Source organism: Mirounga leonina, unplaced genomic scaffold (assembly GCF_011800145.1).
Source record: "Mirounga leonina isolate KUSES-001 unplaced genomic scaffold, KU_Mleo_1.0 Mir_126, whole genome shotgun sequence".
Lineage (NCBI taxonomy): Eukaryota > Metazoa > Chordata > Mammalia > Carnivora > Phocidae > Mirounga > Mirounga leonina.
Genome location: NW_023270314.1, coordinates 9126178 through 9143253, shown reverse-complemented (window position 1 = coordinate 9143253; position 17076 = coordinate 9126178). Strand labels below are relative to the sequence as shown.

Here is a 17076-nt window from a genome sequence, read left to right as displayed (position 1 = left end):
TCCATCCATCCATCCATCCATCCATCCATCCATCCATCCATCCATCCATTTATTCAAACTAAATTATTTTTTTTCAGTATTTTAAGCATTGCATTATTTCCAAATGAACAAGACGTAGTCTCTCACTATAGTGGATACTGTGGTGCTTACTTATCCCCTTGTTGCTGAGGATACTTGCTGCTAAAGGGTCATAGTTGAGTCCCCCTTGGGAATTGCCCTTGGCCACAGGTATCCTTCTCATTCCAGGTTTATCTCCCTGGGAGGTGAAGGGGGGGGTAGGAGAAGGGACAAAATAAATAACTGGTTCATATAAAGAAAGCAAGGCCTACTTACTCCCTTGCCTCAATTTGTGACAACTCTGAAGAGCCACCCCAGCCCCAGAGGGCCCTCCTGCCCCCTTGGATGGTCTGGAGCTTCAGGTCCATCTGGTTCAACTGCATTGTAGGTCAGCCTCTCCCTCTGTCCAGTCCTGCCTTCCCTGCTTCCTTACAGATATGTTTTTTGAGAATGCATCCCAAGAGACGTTATGTATGCAGTTCTCACCCCTGAGAGTTGGTTTCTAGAGAAACCAATGTAAGATGCTGTTTTTCAAGAGTTCATACTTTAGTTAGTATAAAAGATCGACAAGAAAACCAATCATTAAAAGTAAATATGGTAAGCACAGTGGTGAACCTGCAGAGTTGTGTGAGAATTCGCAGGGAGGGTAGAAGACACCTTGGATTATGGGAATCCAGAAAACAATAAAGAAGTAAGGATTGATGGCCTGACACTTGCGTGTATAGAAGCTAGCCATTTAGATGAAGGGGGTAAAAGCAATCCAGGCAGCTGGATGTTTTTGCTAGGAGAGCTTAATATATTTGGGAAACCCTAAATAGAAATTAACTCTGCATAAAATGAGGGAAAGGGCAAATGGAGTGATTGAAAATCATTAGTGGGCATCTATTGTTTTATTCTTGTCCAGCCTCCATTATTCTTTCTTCCAGTATTAACATTTTGAGTTGCTATGAGGGGCTGTTTTAGTTCAGTTTAGATTTGGCTACAAGTGATGGAAACCCCACAAATAATAGTGGCTTTAACTAGAAATGTGTCTGTTTCTCTATCACATAAGAGAGGATAGAGGTAGTCAAGCTAGTGCTGCTGTGGTGTGTTTCATGGTAGCAGAGACCCAGATTCATTCCATGCTATTATTTCACTAGAGATGGATTCTCCATTCCCAAAGCCGCTTGATGTCCAAGATGCCTGCTGGACCCATCTATCCCTTCAGCATTCCAGCCAGCAGAAAGGAGGAGGGGGAGAAAAAAACATGCCCCCATCTTTAAAGATACTTCCTGAAGTTGCACACGACAACTTCAAGATTTATGCTCCCTTGGCCAGAACTCAGTCACATGGTCACACTATTTTTGGGAGGATAAAAATGTGGTATTTATTATAAGAGACTGTGTATGAAGTAAAAAAATATGATGAAAAGATACAATATTGTGACTAATTAGTGTTCTCTGCCATGGAAACTGTCACCTCACATTGGATACAGTCTTGTTAGACACCAAGGAGTGGACAGATGATTTAAACCTGCTAATCATAGGCTCCATCCATGATATTTGTATATCATCTGAATGACCCAAAGACTGACATGATTGGTATTCTGAAGAGACCACCCATGTGTTCCTGCATCTGGAACCTCCTTTTCTAAGCCTATTTAATAATCTTTTCTTTGATTTTTGAGCCACCCTGTGTCTTTCCTTAGTTAAAAGTTGTTTCTGTTACTTACAAAAATTTCCTAACTAGTATGCCATATTAACTACATTAAAGGATTCAGACATAATTCTAGAGATGAAAGAGTACATTGATGAATTTTAAGCAGGATAGGATGTTATCAGATTTTTGTCTTGGAAACATTTTTTTAAAACCTTCAGAATTGGATGAATTGGAAGAAGTTAAGATTGGAAGCAGAGGGAGGTCTAAAACTAGTGCAAGAATCTAGATGAGAAGTGGCCAGGGGCTCAACTTAGAGATGCCAATAAGAATGGGGCCAAGATGCAGTATTTAAAAGATATTTGGAAGGTAGAGGCCACAGGATTTAAAAAACTGCACATCTATGGACCAGTAATATTCATTAATAAAAGATGAAGCTAGTGTTTACAAAGACAGTTCTAAAAGAACCTAAAAACAAATGAAATACAGTATTTATTTAAAATCCTGGTCTTATAAATTATGGGTATATGTTCAGAAAGAGGAAATATTTGAAAAAGGTTTTGAAAGTACTAGTCTACAGAAATGGTGAGTTACAAAACAGCAGGAAGTGGTAAGTGGTAGCAAGGATTGAAATACAATTCAAAATCAGTGCTCAAGATACAAATTTGAGTAGAAAGAAAAGACTTTAGAAAGTCCCAAATTTCTGTAAATATGGAGCTATGTGAAATAAAATTGGAGCTCATTTAGAGAAAGAGTTGCCAGTATTTGGTATTTATCTTTCTGAATTGTTAATATGTTTTATTGTCATATTTTGATTCTCTTCACTTATTTGCATCATTGTACAATAACCTAACTTAAAGAAAACTTTGGATGTAACCTTTTTCTTAAACTGGCAAATACTTGAGAAGTGTGGTGTAAGTAATATGAGTTAAATCTACCAGTGCTACAGACTTGTTTCAGTTCACAACTAATCATTTCTTTTTAGATGTATACCCTAAACTAATTTTTAGTGTTTTGAACTCTTGGAGAACAGATAGGTTTTCAAGAAGAGAGAAGTTCCCTGTATCTACTAAAAAGCAAGGAGTATATCTTTGAGTATATTCTATTCCTAAAGAAAGCATTAATGAAGAGAATATGGTTAGTGTAGGTGATTGAGATGTAGAATTGGAAGAATCAATCTTTTTTATTTTCATTAACTTGTGAGGTAAGCAGTTAGTGAAAAAAAGAGCACCATTTGAGCATAATTTATGTATTATATAAGTAGATTTAGCTAATACCTCTGAGGAAGAGTTAGTTCTATTGTCTTTCTTAACATTAGAGGAAGATAAAGCTGAACATACAGGAATTAGAACACATTCATTGCTTTTCTCTATTATAGTGGCATTTAATATAGTTGTTTGAACATGATTCTCAGATAGAAAATTTTTCCTTCATTTTTTGGAATGCAGCCATTGTAACAACTAGGCTTTGGGATATGTCAGTTTGGGCTGCTATAACAGAATACCATAGACTGAGTGGCTTAAACAACAAACATTTATTTCTCATAGTTCTGGAGGCAAGGAAGTCCAAAATCAAGGTATTGGCAGATTGGTGAGGGCCCTCTTCCTGGTTTGAGATGGCAGCTTTCTTGCTGTATTTTCACATGGTGGAGAGAGATAGAGCTAGCTTTCTAGCCTCTTTTTATAAAGGGACTAATCCCATTAAGACAACTCTACCTCATCTAAACCTAGTTACCTCCCAAAGGCTCTACCTCCAAGTTATCATCATGTTGGGGGTTAGGATTTCAACATATGGATTTGGAGAGGGATACAACATGCAGCCCATAACAAGATATTATTTAATTTCAACAATGATGCTAAATAATCACAGCTAACATACAGCATTTATTAGGTGTCAGTATTCCCAGTGCTTTACATGTAATACTCCCAGTACCCCATGAGGTAAATCCTATTACTATCTCCATTTTGTAGATTAGAAAAGTGAGGAGTAAAAAGGTTATATAACACAGCTAAAAAAACGATCCGAATCAGGATTCTAATCCAAGCAATAAGGCTCCAGAGTCTGTGGTCACTGTGCTATCTAAATAACATATATTGGAATGTCAACCACCCCCAAAGAAGAAATCAGAGAAAGTCACTTTGTTGTATAAATATTGATTTGCAAACTTAAATGTTAAGATTTACATTATTCTTTTTAAAAATTTTATTTAAATTCCATTAATTAACATATAGTGTATTATTAGTTTCAGAGGTAGAGTTCAGGGATTCATCAGTTGCATATAACACCCAGTGCTCATTACATCAGGTGCCCTCCTTAATGCCCATCACCCAGTTACCGCACCCCCCCACCTCCCTTCCAGAAACCCTCAGTTTGTTTCCTATAGTTAAGAGTCTCTTATGGTTTATCTCTCTCTCTGATTTTGTCTTATTTTATTTTTCCCTCCCTTCCCCTATGATCCTCTGTTTTGTTTCTTAAATTCCACATGAGTGAAATCATATGGTAATTGTCTTTCTCTGATTGACTTATTTCACTTAGCATAATACCTTTTAGTTCCATCCATGTTGCTGCAAATGGTAAGATTTCATTTTTTGATGGCTGAGTAATATTCCATTGTTTATATTAGCAATAATCGCGCCTTGGATAAATCTCATTGGCTATGATACTGCCACTGCGCAAAGCTTATTCCATTGTTTATAATTACCACATCTTCTTTATCCATTCACCTGTCAACGGACATCTCAGCTCTTTCCGTAGTTTGGCCATTGTGGACATTGCTGCTATAAACATTGGGGTGCAGGTGCCCCTTTGGATCACTACATTTGTGTCCTTTGGGTAAATACCTAGTAGTGCAATCGCTAGGTCATAGGGTAGCTCTGTTTTTAACTTTTTGAGGAACCTCCATACTGTTTTCCAGAGTGGCTGCATCAGTTTGCATTCCTACCAACAGTGTAAGAAGGTTCCCCTTTCTCCACATCCTCACCAACATCTTTCATTTCCTACCCTCTTAATTTTAGCCATTCTGACTGGTGTGAGGTGGTATCTCATTGTGGTTTTGATTTGTATTTCCCTGATGACAAGTGATGTTGAGCATTTTTTCATGTGTCTGTTGGCCATTTGCTGAATATATCTGTGAAGTCCATCTAGTCCGGTGTGTCATTCAAAGCCCTTGTTTCCTTGTTGATCTTCTGCTTAGATGATCTGTCCATTGGTGTGAGTGCAGTGTTAAAGTCCCCTACAATTATTGTGCTATTATCAATGTATTTCTTTAATTTTGTTATTAATTGGTTTATGTAATTGGCTGCTCCCAAGTTAGGGGCATAAATATTTATAATTGTTAGATCTTCTTGTTGGATAGACCCTTTAATTATGATATAGTATCCCTCTTCATCTCTTATTACAGACTTTGGCTTAAAATCTAATTTTTCTGATATAAGGATTGCTACCCCAGCTTTCTTTTGATGTACATTAGCATGATAAATGCTCCATCCCCTCACTTTCAATCTGGAGGTATCTTTGGGTCTAAAATGAGTCTCTTGTAGACAGCATATGGATGGGTCTTTTTTTTTTTTTTTTTATCCAATCTGTTACCCTGTGTCTTTTGATTGGAGCATTTGGTCCATTTACATTCAGAGTAATTATTGAAAGATAAGAATTTAGTGCCATATTTTTTTTTTAATTTTTTTTTTGGTTAAGATTTTATTTATTTGTGAGAGAGAGAATGAGAGACAGAGAGCATGAGAGGGAGGAGGGTCAGAGGGAGAAGCAGACTCCCTGCTGAGCAGGGAGCCCGATGTGGGACTCGATCCCGGGACTCCAGGATCATGACCTGAGCCGAAGGCAGTCGCTTAACCAACTGAGCCACCCAGGCGCCCTTAGTGCCATATTCTTAACTATAGTTTACAACAGTCCATATTTTCTTGTCTTGGGCCAGGTGAAATTAACAAACATATTATCTGTTACTTTAAATTTAATTTTATGTGCCCTTCTGCTTACTGTGTCCAGTTTATGTTGTCAGTGTCACTTGTTTGAGATAGTTTATAACTGTTGTTTGATTGGCACTCTTCTCAATGGATATACTGTCTTATAGGTTTTTTTTGAAGAAAAAAAAAGTAGCATGACTAGGGATATGGTATAGAGAGACTTAATGGACCTAAAGTAAGGGTTAAGCTTCCTAAAATATCTTCTAGCTCCTTGACTCTAAAAGCTCTTTCTCAGGGCTGGAGAACTGATTGCTAATATACCTTGGAATAGGTCATTTATATTGTATTGCTTTCACTGAAAACTTACCTTGTGGTTGTTATTCTTGTTTGTCTAAACCAGCTTTACAGTAGAATCATATTTAATTTCCTTGGACTATATTGATTACTTTTCTTATAATTTGTTGTCATTGGACTTTGCTTTTCAGTACAAGATTTACTGAACATATGGCCAGATTAGATGGGTTGCTTCTTTATTAATATTTCAATAATCATATTATTGGAATTTATTGCAGGTTAAACACTGATTCAAATACATTATTGCTTTGGTGGAGTAGACAAAGAGCTATTATTTGAGTTCTATGATATGAACATAAACTTTTGAAGCCTCAGTTTTTGCCTTTCTAAAATGGGCATAAAATAATAGGACCTAGATCTTAGAGTTAAAGTGTGAGAGGATTAAAATGAGATAGTCTCTGGAAAGCACCAAGCACAGTGCCTAGCATGTGAGTGCTTAGCAGATGTTGCTACTATAATTATTACGTATAGTATCTTATTTAGTCTCTGCAGCAAGGTGAGATTTATTTATCCTCCCTACTAGGAAACTGAAGTCTGAGGAGCTTAAATGTCTTGTCTAATACCATGTAGCTAGTAGGTCATGGACCAAGCACTGGTGTCCATACAGTTCATTTATTCATTAATTCAAATCAAGCTTTTGAGTCTTACTGTGTGCCAGGCCCTGGGTTGGATTCTGGTGGTAAAATGATGGAAATAAAAGGGCATCCCATGCAAGTGAGCAACATGAGCAAGGGCTTGTTGGTCAAACATGTTGTGGGAGGTGTGAGCATTGCAGGCAGTCTGCTGCAGTTGCATGCAAAAGGCAAGACAATTACAGAGAGTGGTACGGGGCCTGGACTGCCCCTAGTCTAGTACCTGCAGAACTGTGTCAGGGTACAAGCTGAAGCCATGCCCAAGCTCCCAACTGCCATCTGCAGATCTTTTGTCTTTCCACTCCTTGCTTAGTCATCCTGGCTTATTGATGAACACTGTTGCCCGCATATCTGTCCCCTAAGGATGCACACCCCAAGTAGCATGATCCCCTCTTGGAGGAAGGATCAAAGAAGAGGCCAGTGCTGGCCCTAGTAATGAACTCTGGGCCTAGTGGTATGTAGCATTTAACAACTAGCTTTGAGGAATAGTTCTGTAGCTTTTGGGTATAGTTTCTGCATGCATGGTGATTGATAATTTTATTTATGTTAATGAGTAAGGTGAAGGTGAAATAGTGAAGTGGAACTTCACTTGTTCCTCAATGACATGGTGACTTCATTGCTAAATTATATAAGTTTTTGAATAGGGGATACATTATTTTTTTTAAATATCTTATTTATTTGAGACAGAGAGAGAAAGAGAGAGAGTGGGTGGGGAGGGGCGGAGGGAGAGGGAGAAGCTGACTCCCCACTGAGAAGGGAGCCCGATGCGGGGCTTGATCCCAGGACTCCGAGATCATGATCTGAGCTGAAGGCAGTTGCTTAGCCGACTGAGCCACCCAGGTGCCCCGTGGATACATTATTTTTTTGTGCCTACGTGTAATGGCTAGAGACACAGTACGTGTTTTTTTTTTTTTTTTTTTTTAAGATTTTATTTATTTATTGTCAGAGAGAGAGAGAGAGAGCACAAGCAGTGGGAGCAGCATGCAGAGGGAGAAGCAGGCTCCCTGCTGAGCAGAGAGCCCGATGCGGGACTCGATCCCAGGACCCTGGGATCTCTTAACCAACTGAGCCACCCAGGTGTCCCAGACACAGTACATGTTTAAGTTTACTCCGCATTATTAACATTTTCTCCATCACCTTCTTATGCCTAAAGAATCAAGAAAACATTAAATGAGTCCTGATTTATAGCATTTGCTGATTTCTCTGGTGTAAATACTCTCACCATGACCAGTTTTAAGCTACTAACATGATGTATGCATGCAAATTTGGGAAGAGATGTGAGTAGCACACCATTGTATAGTAGAATCTATCATACAGATACATAGACATAAATAACTTCAAATTCATAAATAATAGCAAAATGATTAAGAAATTATGAGTTTTTAATATTTATTATATTTGTTTTCAATATAACTTATTTAAGTTTGTGGAATTTATTTTTAATTATGAGCACTTTTAATATCCTGCTTACTGAATTTTGGAAATTTAATAGTGGTCTTTTGTGAACCAGTAGAAGCCAGATCCAGAACACCATTGTGCTGTTTGGGCATGGAATTCTGGGTTCTTGGGTATCTCAGGCATTGTCTAATGGGGTGGAGTAATGTGTCAGCTTCCAGGGGGCATAGCTCCTTGGCCCTTGAGGAGAGATACAGGCGGAGAAGAGGAAGAGAGAGGTCTTCCAAAGCTTAAGGCCAGTGTAGGGGCCCTGGTCCCTCATCAAAAGACAATTCTGAAGCCAGATCACAGAGTGCCTTTTAGTCTGCTTTTGATACTTCTCAGTGTTTAAGGAACTAAGTGTTCCTTAGTTGAGTGAAGCTACAGCATAAGCATAACATATCTTGGAAAAGATTCCATCATTTTCCTCTGCTATTATGGGCCAGTCAGTGGACATCAGGACCTGTTGTAGGAGCCAGCTCCAGCAAACCAATGTTTGGGCTGTTTGAGCATGGGATTCTGGATTCTTGTATATCCCCAACAAAGAATCAATGGGTAGCTCTGAAGAAATGTTAAATTTTGAAAGATCTGTGAGGGTAGAGAGGTAGAGAGAGACCTTTACTCAGGTCTGCCATTAATGGCTGTGGAAGTTGTCTCCTTATAAAAGCATCCAGCCAAGATTGTGGATATGCAGGCTGAAATCCAGTTGGTACACCCTTACCAAGTGTAATTCTTCTGCCCAGATAGAACCAATGGAGTTGTCTGCCCATGAGTTGTAGTTTTGTCTAATTGTTCTTTTAGGGGAGCATCTTTGTATTAATTCATCCTCCATAAGGGAGCACCATTTTGCAATTCGCCTGGAGATGGCCCCTCTTTTCTCAAGCACAAGATACCTTTTGTGCCACTGTACTAACATATGTGGCAGCTGTATCCCTTGTTTACTGCCGAAGGTCCGGTACCTGACTTAGGGTCTGGCATATAGAAGGCACTGAGTGAATACTTGTTGAATAAATGAATGAAGAAGTGCAATGACATGTAAGATTCATATTTCAGAAAGACCTCTCTTGGCAAGTGTGTAGAAGATGATGTATTAGTTTACTAGGGCTACTGTAACGAAATAGCACACACTGAGAATTTTAAACAAGAGAAATTTATTGTCTCATGGTTTTGGAGGCTAGAAGTCTGAGATCAAGGTGTCAGTAGGGCAGTACATCCTCTGATGATACTAGGGAAGGATCTGTTCCAAGCCTCTCCCTTAGCTTGTGGTAGTTCTCTGGCTTGTGCCAGGATAACTCCAGGCTCACATGGTTCTCCCTGTGTATGCATCTGTGTCCAAATTTCCCCTTTCTATAAGGACACCAATAACATTGGATTGGGGGCTCACCTATTCCAACATGGCTTCATCTTGATTAATTACATCTGCAGCAACCTTATTTCCAAGTAAGATTATACTTTGAGGATTAAGACTTGAACATACGAGTTTTTGAGGGATGTAAACCCGTAACAGTGGCTCCAGAGGGGACAAAACTAGGAGCAAATAGAAAAGTCTAAGTGAGAGATACTTATGTCTGGGACTTGAGTAATATGAATTGGGGTGAGACAAGGATCTTTCCATTCTAAAATCAGTAATATATTTATTCAAAGTGGAGGCCATTACGATGTTTTGTTGAATATTGTATGTTCTTTCTCACTGTGTAACAAATTATCTCAAAAATCAAGTGTCCTGAAACAACAGCATTCATTAATTCACAGTGTAGCTGGGGCCTCCTTTGGTTCGGGGTTCCTCATGAGGCTGCCCATCAAGGTGTTGGCAGGGGCTACAGTCGTAAAGGCTCGACTGGGGTAAGAGCCACTTCCAAGTAACTCACATGGTTATTGGGAGGATTCAGTTCTTTGTGGGGTGCTGGCATTGGCTGGAGGCTGCCCTCAGTTCTTTGTCCTGTGGGTCTGTCCGTAGGGCATCTCAAACATGAAAGCTGGCTTTATGACACTGAGTAAACTAAAAGAGCCAGGTGGATGCAAGACAGAAATCATAGTCTTCTGTAATCCACTCTCAGAACTGATAGCCCATTATTTTTGCCATATCCTGTTTATTAGCAGCATGTTATCAGGTCCAGCTAACACTTAACGGGGAAGCAATTACATAAGGCCATGAACACCAGCAGGCAGAGATCCCTGGGGACTGTCTTAGAGAGTCTGTCTACACATATGTTTTGTTTGTGTGAGTAAAGATTTGTCTTGAAGTAGTTGCTCAACTTTTTAAAAGTTTATATGTGCCAGTCATCTTGGAATTTATTTCTTTAATCCCATTAAAGTAGTAGAAAGCTTCTGTTTTCTGGTTTCATTCTCAGTGTGTATATGCTACGTTACCTCTCTTCTGCGTTACTCTGGACTGTTGATAAAGCATTTACTCACTTTGGTCCCTGATGGTGGCCTTGATCTTTTCTGTCTAGGAGGGATGCTATGTGAGCAACTGTCTAATTGATTCAGGTTATTTTTCTCTTTTTTGGTGTGTACTACTTTAAAGAGATTGTTCAAGGAGTCATTACAAGTCTTAGTATATTTAAGTATACTGACGGGGTCAAATCTCTCTTAATTCGTCCCACTCTTCATAATGGAGACACCAGGATTCTTTTCCAGATTAAATGTTGTTTGAGTAATTTCACAATGGAAACGAAACCTGGAATGCTTCACATCAAATTTGTGGTAGCTAATACAATACTTTCTTAAACTAGAAATAAAAATGCATTTTAGTACACTTCAATTGACATGCATTCTTTTGAAATCTGTATACTCGGAGAAGTATGTTAGTACTTTGATGGATCTGTATTGCCAGCATAATATCAACTGTACAAATTTTCTGGAATTTTTTGTGACTTTAAATCATTTATTTCTGTATTTGTTTTGAGTTAAAAACATTTTATTTAGTAGAGGTCTTTTTTGCTAATAGATTTTTTCCAGTAGGATATGGTATATGGAAAGTTTGATTTTTTGTTTCCCTATTTCATGGTTAATGGATTTTGCTTTTTCAAGCTGAATCGTATGTCTTTCCCCTCTGACATGTTTCTAGCTTCAGGGAATGCAGTTCCCTCTGGTCCATTAATATTAGGAACCGTCAGTGATGTAATCCTGTTTCATTTCTGCTATGGATTTTATACCGTGGTTATGACTTCTCATACATAAAGTTGAGTTTAGCAAAGCATGCAGTTTTACCATTTTTCCCTATGAATATCTTTCCATTCCTAAAAATGCTAACCATATATATCAGAAACTCATTTGCTCATACAAATATTCTGCAATCATTGTGGAAATACATAGTTTTATTTCTAATCTGCCTGACTTTATTTTGTTTTATTGCCCTTATTAGACAAATAGGTATTCTCTATGCCTCTGAAATTCCTAAGCATTTTATGGCAATCTTGAAAGGAATATCACCAGCAATGCTGTTATTAGAGTGACTTTATTTGATGCCTGGGAACAATGAAAGCAAACATCGTTCATTTTTTTCTTTCTTCTCTTTTACTTTTCCTAAGAGGATTTCCTTACAAGGTAATTGGCGTTGTTTTGGCTTGTAGACAGATATATACCCTTACAGTGTCCTGAGCAGTAAGACCCTGCTTACTTTATACTGAGGCCTAATTGTTGAGGATGCTAATTTGTGAGTATAACTAATTGCGTGTGCAACTCTGATCAAAGAAGGCCAACCTGTGTGGCTTTGGAATTGACTTTGATGTAGAAGAAGAGCATGGACTTTGAAGTGAGAAAACCTGGTTTAGGTTTTGGCCTATAATTTCCTAGATGTATGACTATAAATGAATCACTTCTTTGGATCTTACTTGCCTCATCTGTGAAATGGGAATGGCTGTCATGCATTTCTCATTCATGATTGTTAGTTATCCACCAGAACATGCTTGTCTTGACACAAATCTGAGAGGTAATACAAAAGTAGAGATATTGGATTCTTCAGTTGGTGGAATATACCATTTTCCATATACCATGTATTTTTTTCTTCAGAACTACAATTTACTCTTTTATTTAACCTACTCAACAAACACATATGCAAACACCACTTCACACCTTCTCCCTCCACTTATTCTCGCTGGACTTACCTAATTCTTTAAGTCTCTAATTTCATGGTTAATTGCATCTTTCAATATTCCAGGAGACAGAAGAACATTGGCACAATTTTTTCCCTCTTGAGCATCCCTCCTTCTTTGGTGAATGGCCATGCCTGGAGGCCAGTGGGAAACATAACCGTGGTGACAGCGGTGATGGTGATGATAGCTGCCTCATGCATCTCCCTGTGCCATGCACGTTATATATGCCAACATATTATATACTGTGTAATATAATATAGAACATGATATATTTTATATTAATTTTTTATAGGAAATCGAAGCTTGTGTAGGTTGAATAACTTGCCGAAGGCCATATAACTGGTAGGTAGTAGAATATCAGATTGATACCAAAGCCCATTTTTTTAAAAGATTATTTATTTAGAGAGAGAGAAAGAGGGAGAGCAGGGGTGGGGAGGGGTGGAGGAAGAGGGAGAGAAAACCCAAGCAGACCCCCGCTGAGGACAGAGCCCTGAGCCCCATGAGAGGCTCGATCCCACAACCCTGATATCATGACCTGAGCCAAAACAGGAGTCAGACTCTTAGCCGACTGCACCATCCAGGTGCCCTCTAAAATCCATGTTTTTAACCAGTGCCTGCCTGTTCTGATGTATGAGCCCAGAATTCCAGCAGATGGTTATATGCTAATTCTACTTGGCTAGGTTAGGATCTTCTAGGTACCAAACTCCCTTATTGAAGTTGCTCATGAGAAATGAGGTTTGATAGAAAAATGGGTGTACAGATGTATCCTAAAAGTTAAAACTGAGTGTGTTTTCAGAATATATGAATGGATGTTAACAAATAAATCTAATAGTCCATTTAGAAGAGAACGTGGCAAAAACTCAAAACATCCATAGTGGTTATGGCTTAGCAAGAGAGACAAATGTTAATCTGGAAATCACACAAACACACAAAGGTGAAATTACTCTGAGGACAGGATCATGGTCAGTGTTTACTATGAGAATCTATAGTCAAAGAATCCAAACCTAGCCAAAAAGAACTATCCATTTGCATACAGTTGATTGTGAACTTGAATGAAAAGTTGTAGCAGAACCTTTAAAACATGTTTATATTTCTGTCATATACACCTTGTTCAACTAATAGTCGACCCAAAGGAAAAGATGAGAAGTTTCTCTAAATTTTCACAAGTAAAAGGCTTTATAAATTAGAACAAATCCTTAGAAAAGAATGAAACCTTGGCAAGTGGTCATCCTATGTGTGATAATCTGACATGCTGAAGAGACAAGCAAAATTAAGAACAATGAAAATAGCTTATGTCCTTCAGGGTTATATAGGATCCTACATTGGTCTGGAAAATCAGTTCTGCCATGTCACAGAAGTGTAGATTACAGAATATCTACAACTAAAACTTTTATTGTAAATGGCCCTGAAACGATTTCTTTAATGGATACATGAAAAATTCTGCCTGGATATCCAAACAGTTGCAAGCATTTAATCTGCAGGATGTGACTGACTGGCAGCCATAATAGAGAAAGCAGTACAATGCCTGAAGATTCTTGGAGAAATTATGAAAGAGGCTTTGTTGCCTATTCTATTCTTACTTAACTCATCCTATTGATTTTGCAGCTTCAGTATCTCAAGACTCACTACACTTCTCTTCATCTCCATCACTAGTGCCTCAGTTCAAGTTACTACTGTCTTACTGGGACTATGGAAACATTTTTATTTGCTGCTCCTCCAAGTCACCCTAAATTAGAGCCTTCTTTTTTAAATCCCACCACTGGCTTTCCATTTCACTTACAGAGTAAACCCTTAAGATAGACAAGTAGCCCAGCACATTCTGGACACCTCCCAGCTTTGCCTTCCCTCTCCTTTATACACTCCCTTCCTGCCATAGTTGTGGACTCACCACATTCCCTTACATGATAGAGTTTTGAACACGCTGTTCCCTTCGCCAACTTAACTCATCTTCTCCCTACAGATACTGGCTCAAGGAGGCTTTCTCTAAGCTTCCATACTAGGTCAGATTCTTGTATTATAGACTCTTATAGGAACATTGACCATGACCCTGTCCTTCAGAATAATTTCACCTTGGTGTGATTTTCAAATTAACATTCTTCCCTGCTAAGTCAAAACCATTAGGGATGTTCAGTTTTTGCTCATAATTGTAACTCCAGAATGTTCATTAAACATCAACTGAATGAATCTGCCTATCAGCTTTGGAATTTTTTGGGGAAGAGGAGATTTGGGCAACTTTTCATAATTGTGTCTGTTTTTACCTACTAAGAATATTACTAATGCAGATAGAAACAAGTCATCCTTCACCAAGATGCCTTCTCTGTCAATGTGTGAATTCTTATCTACATCATTTCCATTAAAAATAAAAAACATATAGCAGCATCAGGTATAGACATCGGGGTGGCAGGTGAAAGTGGTGGTGATTGGTCATCATTTCTCTATCTTATTTAGCTATGATTTCCCACCCCCATTTTTACATAGATTGCACACCTTCAAGATGGAGACAATTACTTTTTTCTTCACTGATACTTTTTAATCTCTGCTTAAAAATATGATCGAGTAATTATAGACTTCCTATATAGATCTGAACTGAGCAGTTTACTTACCACTATGTTGTCAGTTTGTGTTATGTCTTGAGTTGCTAGGAAAATGGTCACAAATTTTGTGGCTCTCCACAAAGATTTCCCTTAAACACTAGTTCTATCAAATGTTTATTAGTGCTGTATTTCGGAGTTTTCTAAGATTTTCTGTGTGTTTTTCTAAATGATTACTAGAATTTTATTAAAAATGGCCCTTTAATGGTGATAAATAGTTCCTTTGGTAGTCTTGCAGAAAATTATACTGTTTTGGCAGCCCATTGTAGGGATTGTTCTAGTTGAATAATGAGTTTGAAATTGAGACAAACTACTTGTCTTTGATAGGATTTGACAAAATCAGTAACTCTTTGTACTCTCTGCTTTTCTAAAAAATTGCCCAATAAAAATCACAAATAGAATTGTTTAAATTTTTCACTGTGGAGCTAGCTATTTTCCCCCCTACAGTTGTGGGTTTGTGTGTTATTGACTTAGAAAAATGGAATATAAATTAAATTTTATTTAAAATTTATTGACCATATTAAAAATACATTGAGATTCAACATTTTGTTCACAAAAATGACCCAGCAATGCAGTGAGCAGAAAAAGCAAACAGTTGGAGCTCTGTTAAGACAGAACTGGCATGTTTAATCTCTGATCACTCACTCACTTATTCATTTAAACACATTTGCAAGGAATTGATATCCAGAATATACAAGAAGGTCATGTAAACCAGAAAGGAATATATGGAAAATATAATGGAGAAATTATTAAGGGGTATAAATAGACAATTTACAGAAGAGGAAACTTGAATGAAAAATAATAGTAAATTATTATAGTATGTGATAGTAATAGCCAACTTTTATTGAACACTTCTTTGTGCCAGATTTTCTCTTGGTGCTTAATTTTTAAACCATTTAATTTCTCATTAAAGAAGTATTTTCATCCTTAGTTTATAGAGGAAACAACTGAGTCATAGAGCAATTAATGATATACTTATGACTACTTGGATGCTAACTGGAAATCTGGCTTCAGATCTCTCATATTTTTATGGATATTTGATCTTACTAGTTAGCAGAGAAATATATATTAAAATAATAATCAGAGATATCTTACAACAATCAGATTTTCAGAAATGTGAAAATTAGATAATATTAAATTCTGGGTGAGGATGGGAAGATGGAGCCCTCTTCTACTATTGGTGGGGGCATAGGCTGGCATGGCCATTTCAGAGAGCAGCTTATAGCTCTTAGGGAAATTGGGTATGCTAATCCTGATGTCCCGGTACTTCTACCCTTGGGCATGTGCCAGAAAGAAAGTATCAAGTCAATGCATGTGGAGACAAACCCTAGGATGCTTATTGCCTCGATGTTGGGGTTGTGGGGAGTTGAAAGAACCATGGCAGGTTTTTTTTTTCTTTGTAGTTTCAAGTTTTTATTTAAATTCCAGTTATTTAACATATGGTGTAATATTAGTTTCAGGTGTAAATTTAGTGATTCATCACTTACATGCAGCAGTTTTTTTTTCCCCTAGGTGAATTGATATCTTGGCATATTTAGAGGATGGTATAATATGGAATACTCAGAAAAAATTAACCAGATTTTACAGTTAGAAACATGGATAGATCTCAAAATTAGTTGAATGGACAAACAGTAAAAGTAAAAAAGAGTGAGATGATAACATAATATCATATATAAAACATTAAACATACACTACTGTATGTATTCCTGGATATTGTTACATGTAAAAACAGGTATGGTAGATGGATAGAAAGTACATATGAGTAGTTACCAATAAGGAGAAAAGAATGGCCTTGAGAATAGGGAATACAGGGGGAAACAAAAATAAAACCAAATATAAAACAGAAGAGGAAACTTTTGCAGATCACTGATGCAAGCATGACATGACATAAGCTCAAAGGAGGCAGAAATTTAGTTTATTGCTGTATCTCTTTTGCCTCAGTACTTGGGATATAGCAGGTGCTCAGATAAGTAAAATGGGAATGAAGACTGGATGAATAAATAAAGAAGAATGATCAATTTAGTTCCATATACCTGGGAACCAATCAAAACTATTGTCCTTCCCCCAATGTTGTATCTTATAACTAAATACATACTACATATAGGCAGTAGGCCAGTTGTTAGAGAAACAAAAGTGAATCTAATGTATTTACTTTTGCCCTCTAGAAGCTCATAATCTGTTTGAGGAGATTGAGTGGAAAACTAGTAGTAATGTCAAGTGTGATAAGTACTACAAGAAAGGAATTTGCAGATTAAGGTGGAAGCATAGAGGAGAAATGCTGGGGTATCCCTTCCTTCCATCCTTCCCTCCTTCCTTCCTTCCTTCCTTCCTTCCTTCCTTCCTTCCTTCCTTCCTT

General features: G+C 37.7%; 1 protein-coding gene and 1 pseudogene across 1 annotated transcript in view; one reads left to right on the top strand and one right to left on the bottom strand.

The window, feature by feature from the left end:
• TRHDE (thyrotropin releasing hormone degrading enzyme) overlaps positions 1-17076 on the top strand; it is a 363215-nt gene that overhangs the window by 67299 nt on the left and 278840 nt on the right. The window lies entirely within an intron of this gene.
• Positions 4249-4372, bottom strand: LOC118009054 (annotated as a pseudogene).